Source organism: Nomascus leucogenys, chromosome X, assembly GCF_006542625.1.
Source record: "Nomascus leucogenys isolate Asia chromosome X, Asia_NLE_v1, whole genome shotgun sequence".
Classification (NCBI taxonomy): domain Eukaryota; kingdom Metazoa; phylum Chordata; class Mammalia; order Primates; family Hylobatidae; genus Nomascus; species Nomascus leucogenys.
Window position 1 is genome coordinate 102,075,905 of NC_044406.1, and position 5,680 is coordinate 102,081,584.

General features: G+C 45.4%; 1 non-coding gene across 1 annotated transcript; it reads right to left on the reverse strand.

The window, feature by feature from the left end:
• Positions 1-3,895: 3,895 nt before the first annotated feature.
• Positions 3,896-4,000, reverse strand: LOC115833396. Its single transcript, XR_004028833.1, has one exon. It is a non-coding gene; the product is annotated as a U6 spliceosomal RNA (small nuclear RNA).
• Between the last annotated feature and the right edge of the window lie 1,680 nt (positions 4,001-5,680).

Below are 5,680 nucleotides of genomic sequence, written 5' to 3' on the forward strand. Positions count from 1 at the left end.
ATGTTGTGAGAGAAAAGGAGCTGGTAAGGAAATAGTCAATCACGTATTCGTCTCAGGCTCAGTAAATCGGCACTTCACATAAGAAAAGGTGAACACTGATTAGCTACCTGTGGAGATATTTAACCTTTTATCTGTAGCTATCTGCTTAGGAACAAAAGAAAAGGCAGCTGCTTGCAGCACTCAGATTTCAGCTTAATTTTTTCCTTTTAGCAGAATGAATTGGGGTCGCACATCTTTCTCTTTGTTTCAGAAGTTTCTATAGCATTTTCACGTAACACTCTCCCCTTAACGTCCTCCACCTGGTAGCCTTCATCTAGACCAAAACTCAGGGCCTCAAACCCTTATATGGCTCGTGTTCCACGGGACAGGATGGTGGCTCAGATGTTCCTCATAGACAACGAATCTCCGGGTTGGTCACTCCTGTTTTAGCAGCAGAAAACGGATTAAGACAACACCCTAAGGTGAAATTTAAAAATCCATTTATGTAACATGGAGAGAGCAAAGGATTTGCAGCATGAGAGCCTCACCTGTGTGAAACTATCCTGCACCACCCTGGTTGTTCCCCTTGGCAAAGCCACGCGGCCTCTATGGACTTTGGTTTCCTGGCACAAGTAGTTACTGAATCTGCCCACCCAGCAAATAGGACAAAAAAAAGGTGATGACTTGGTTCTTTACGTGGGGAAATGGCCATTCCTCCCTAAAGTGAAGGAGAAAAAACAAGGAGGAATCCAGACAGGGGTAGTTAAAATTCATAGCCCAGGTCTTTGTCGTATGCTTATGTTGTGCCGAACCCCTGTACACTCCAATGGGGATGAATACAAGGTTCAATAGGCTGGAGACCCAGAGCCAGTGAATGAGACATGAGGTTTTACTGGGGGCTTACAACTGGGGGACAGGGCCCAACAGGCAGTGGGCTGGACAAGAGAACCACAACCACTTGCAAAATAAAGTCACACAATGTATAGAGGTTTTTTTTTTTTTTTTTTTTTTTTTGAGACGGAGTCTCGATCTGTCGCCAGGCTGGAGTGCAGTGGCGTGGTCTCGGCTCACTGCAACCTCCACCTCCTGGGTTCAAGCGATTCACCTGCCTCAGCCTCCCAAGTAGCTGGGACTACACGCGCGTGCTAACATGCCCAGCTACCTTTTTTGTATTTTTAGTAGAGACAGGGTTTCACCATGTTGCCAGGATAGTCTCGATCTCTTGACTCCATGATCCGCCCGCCTCGGCCTCCCAAAGTGCTGGGATTACAGGTGTGAGCCCCCGCGCCCGGCCTTATATAGTATTTTCACTTGACAACCTCCACCTGGCAGCCTTCATTTAACCCAAAACACAGGGCCTTGAACCCCTGTATAGCCCACATTCCACGGGACGGGACAGCTGGGGGTTCACAGGTTCTTCATAAATAAATGAATCTCTGTGTTGGCCACCCCCAGATTTCTTAGCTCAGAACTTCAAACACATTCAGGATTCAGGTGTGTCTGCCATACAGGCTCATTCTCAGGATATGCTTAAGTTATTACTATCAGGTGAATTTACCATACAGCTCCCATTACAAAGTGAGAAAGTTGTGGCAGAGCATTAACCCATCCTGCCAATCCACACCCCACCAATTGAAAGCAGCTGGGAATTGGGACCTATCCTGTGGAGGTAATGCAGGAGGGCAGCTGCCTGGCCAGGACAAAGAACTTAAGGGGCCTCATTGTCATCCTCCCGCTTCCCTGGTAATACCCACCTACCTCTGCCCAAACACCTAGGGGCTCTGTTAGAATAAAGGGCTGTGAGTCAGGGCCTGAGCTTAAGGTTGGAAGTAGTTTTTCAGCAGGTGGTCTTGGGGGGGGCCTGAGCATGGGAGAAAGTCAGCTGTGGGAGAGTGAAATGGAGGCAGGACATTCTGAGGAGTTGGGGGCGATCGAAGACAGCTGTGTGCCCTGAGGTTAATGCAGAGATTTCTTCTCAACATGTTATTAATAAATATATGAATGATTTTATAAACACAGAAAAATTAGTACACAAATACACAGCAATCTTTAAGGGCGGTTACACTGGGCAGTGGATGTGGGCAGGAGTGACTTCAATTTTTCCTTGCAACACTTTTGTATTTGTGAAGACATTTTTCCTGAAAAAAGAAAGGATTACATCTGTCAATAGAAATCAAAAAGGTAGGTCCACAAAAATCTTTTCATTGTTATTGTTTACTAACTAAATGGCCAACAAGTTACCCACGGACCTATAGAGCTCACTAGACTATTGTTTTAAAACTATATTTGTATCTCTCTCTGTCCTTAGGGAACAAGGTGCTGGGAGGATACACAGCGCCATTTAATACTCCTCATCTCTCATCACTGGCTATCTTCATTTTCCTCTTTACCCTGTACATGTCTCCTTAGGTGAATATTATTTTGCAAGAGGAGTGTGTTTGTTTTCTCAAAACAACATGCAAATCAGGGCACTAGTCAGGTAGGGGAAACCTGCCAGCTGCTGTCACTCCTTTGGCCCTGACACACTGCCGCCCACCTAGGCAGCATCAGCACCACCAAGCAGCAGCCCTTAAGGTGCTGGCCCTCTAGCAGTTCCATGACGAAGAGTGAGAAGTCATAGCGCGCAGGCAGTGTCTGGTCTTGGGAACCTGCCTCTCACCTGGGGAGGGAGCAATTAAGGCATATGAATGATACAACAGGCAACATTATCATTTGAACATGTACTTATTTAAATTCTTTTTTTACCTCCCAATAGGGTTGTGAATGACTTTTCTGTTTTGTTGTTAGGTCTCGATTTTTCTTCTTCTTCCTTTTTTTTTTTTTTTTTTTTTTTTTTGACACAGAGTTTTGCTCTTATTGCCCAGGCTGGAGTGCAATGGCACGATCTTGGCTCACTGCGCACTCCACTCCCAGGTTCAAGCGATTCTCCTGCCTCAGCCTCCCGAGTAGCTAGGATTACAGGCGTGCACCACACGCCAGCTATTTTTTGTATTTTTAGTAGAGATGAGGAGTCACCATGCTGGCCAGGCTGGTGTCGAACTCCTGACCTCAGGTGATCCACCCACCTCGGCCTCCCAAAGTGCTGGGATCACAGGCGTGCGCCACTGTTAGATATAAGTCTTTAATTCATTTTGATTTGATCTTTGTATATGGTGAGAGATAGGGGTCTTGGCCGGGCACGGTGGCTCATGCTTGTAATCCCAGGACTTTCGGAGGCCGAGGCGGGTGGATCACGAGGTCAGGAGATCGAGACCACGGTGAAACCCCGTCTCTACTAAAAATACAAAAAAATTAGCCAGGCGTGGTGGTGGGCGCCTGTAGTACCAGCTGCTCGGAGACGCTGAGGCAGAAGAATGGCGTGAACCCGGGAGGCGGAGCTTGCAGTGAGCCGAGATTGCGCCACTGCACTCCAGCCTGGGTGACAGAGCAAGACTCCGTCTCAAAAAAAAAAAAAAAAACAATAGAGAGATAGGGGTCTAATTTCATTCTTCTGCATATGGACACCCAGTTTTCCCAGCACCATTTATTGAAGAGACTGTGTTTTCCCCAGTGTATGTTCTTGGCACCTTTGTCAAAAATAAGTTCACTATAGGTGTGTGAATTTGTTTCTGGGTTCTCTGTTCTGTTCCATTGGTCTATGTGTCTGTTTTTGTGCTGGTACTATGCTGTTTTGATTATTGTAGCTCTGTTGTATAATTTGAAGTCAGCTAATGTGATCCCTCCAATTTTGTTCTTCTTGCTTAGGATAACTTTGGCTATTCTGGGTCTTCTGTAGTTCCATATAAATTTTAGAATTTTTTTTCTATTTCTGTGATGAATGTCATTAGTATTTTAATGGGGATTGCATTTAACCTGTAGATTGCTTTGGGTAATATGAAAATTTTAACAATATTAATTCTTCCAATCCATGAACATGAAAAATACAGAACGCTTCACAAATTTGCGTATTATCCTTGCACAGCTGCCATGTATCTTCTCTGTATCTTTCCAATTTTAGTATATGTGCTGCTGAACTGAGCACATAAAGCATGTTTGAGTGCTTAATTTGTGAGTCAGATTTGCCAGTTCTGACCTCTCCTCTGTGACCTAAGTGTTATGCCCATTTTAAAAAGGAAACCTATGCACGGAATGAGTAAGAAACCAGCCTAAAATCGTGCCCAAATCAAGAGGTGGAGCTGGGTTCCTCCTTGGGTCTGTTTGATTCTAAGTTTGTATTTATAACGCCTCTGTCAACTGGCTATTTTTTACTCAATAGCCGTCATGATGATGCAAAGGACAAGAGTGAAGTACTATTACTTCTGGCCTGTCAACTTGGCCAAGTGTAAAATCTTAATTTTACTCAGTTCTGGCCAGGGAGCAGCAAAGATCGCGCCACTGCACTCCAGCCTGGGAGACAAAGTGAGACTCCATCTCAAAAAATAAATAAATTTAAAAAAATAAAATATAGTATTTGAGATTTACACAGGTATACAGAGGGCTTTGAGATTATTAAAATGTAAGGATTTTCTTTTCTTTTTGGGATGAGGTCTCACATATGGCCCAATTTTCCTTCCTTCCTTCCTTCCTTCCTTCCTTCCTTCCCTTCCCTTCCTTTCTTCCTTTCTCTCCCTCTCTCTCTCTTTCTTTCTTTCTCTTTCTTTCTCTTTTCCTTCCTTCCTTCCTTCCTTCCCTTCCTTCCTTCCTTCCTTCCTTTCTCTCTCTCTCTTTCTTCTTTCTTTTTTTTTTTCCTAAGATGGAGTCTCGCTCTGCTGCCCAGGCTGGAGTGCAACAGCTCAATCTCAGCTCACTGCAACTTCCGCCTCCCAGGTTCAAGCGATTCTCCTACCTGAGCCTCCCGAGTAGCTGGGATTACAGGCACCTGCCATCATGCCTGGCTAATTTTTTTTTGTATTTTTGTAGAGACGGGGTTTCACCATGTTGGCCAGGTTGCTCTCAAACTCCCGACCTCAGGTAATCCGCCCCATCTCGGCCTCCCAAAGTGCTGGGATTACAGGCATGAGCCACCGCACCCAGCTCCAATTTTCTTTTTTTTTTCTTTTTCTTTTTTTTTTTTTTGAGATGGAGTTTCGCTCTTGTTGCCCAGGCTGGAGTACAATGGCGTGATCTCAGCTCACCGCAACATCTGCTTCCCGGGTTCAAGCAATTCTCCTGCCCCAGCCTCCCAAGTAGCTGGGATTACAGGCATGTGCCACCATCCCCGGCTCATTTTTTGTATTTTTAGTAGAGACGGGGTTTCTCCATGTTGGTCAGTCTGGTCTTGAACTCCCGACTTCAGGTGATCTGCCTGCCTTGGCCTCCCAAAGTGCTAGGATTACAGGCGTGAGCCACCGCGCCTGGCCAATTTTCTTTCTAAAAGGAAATATTGTGGACCCAATTATTCACATCATCATAACAATTTTTTCTCTAAACAAGTACTGTGGCTAGATGTGGTGGCTCATGCCTATAATCCCAGCACTTTGGGAGGCTGAGGCAGGAGGATCACTTAAGGCCAGGAGTTTGAGACCAGCCTGGACAACATAGTGAGACCCTGCCTCTATAAAACATTTTAAAATTAGCCAGGTGTGGGGTGGTATGTTCTTGCAGGAGAATGTACTGGAGGCTGAGGAGAATATACTTGAGCCTAGGAGGTTGAGTCTGCAGTGAGCCTTGATCATGCCACTACCCTCTAGCCTGGGCAACAGAGTGAAGCTCTGTCTAAGAA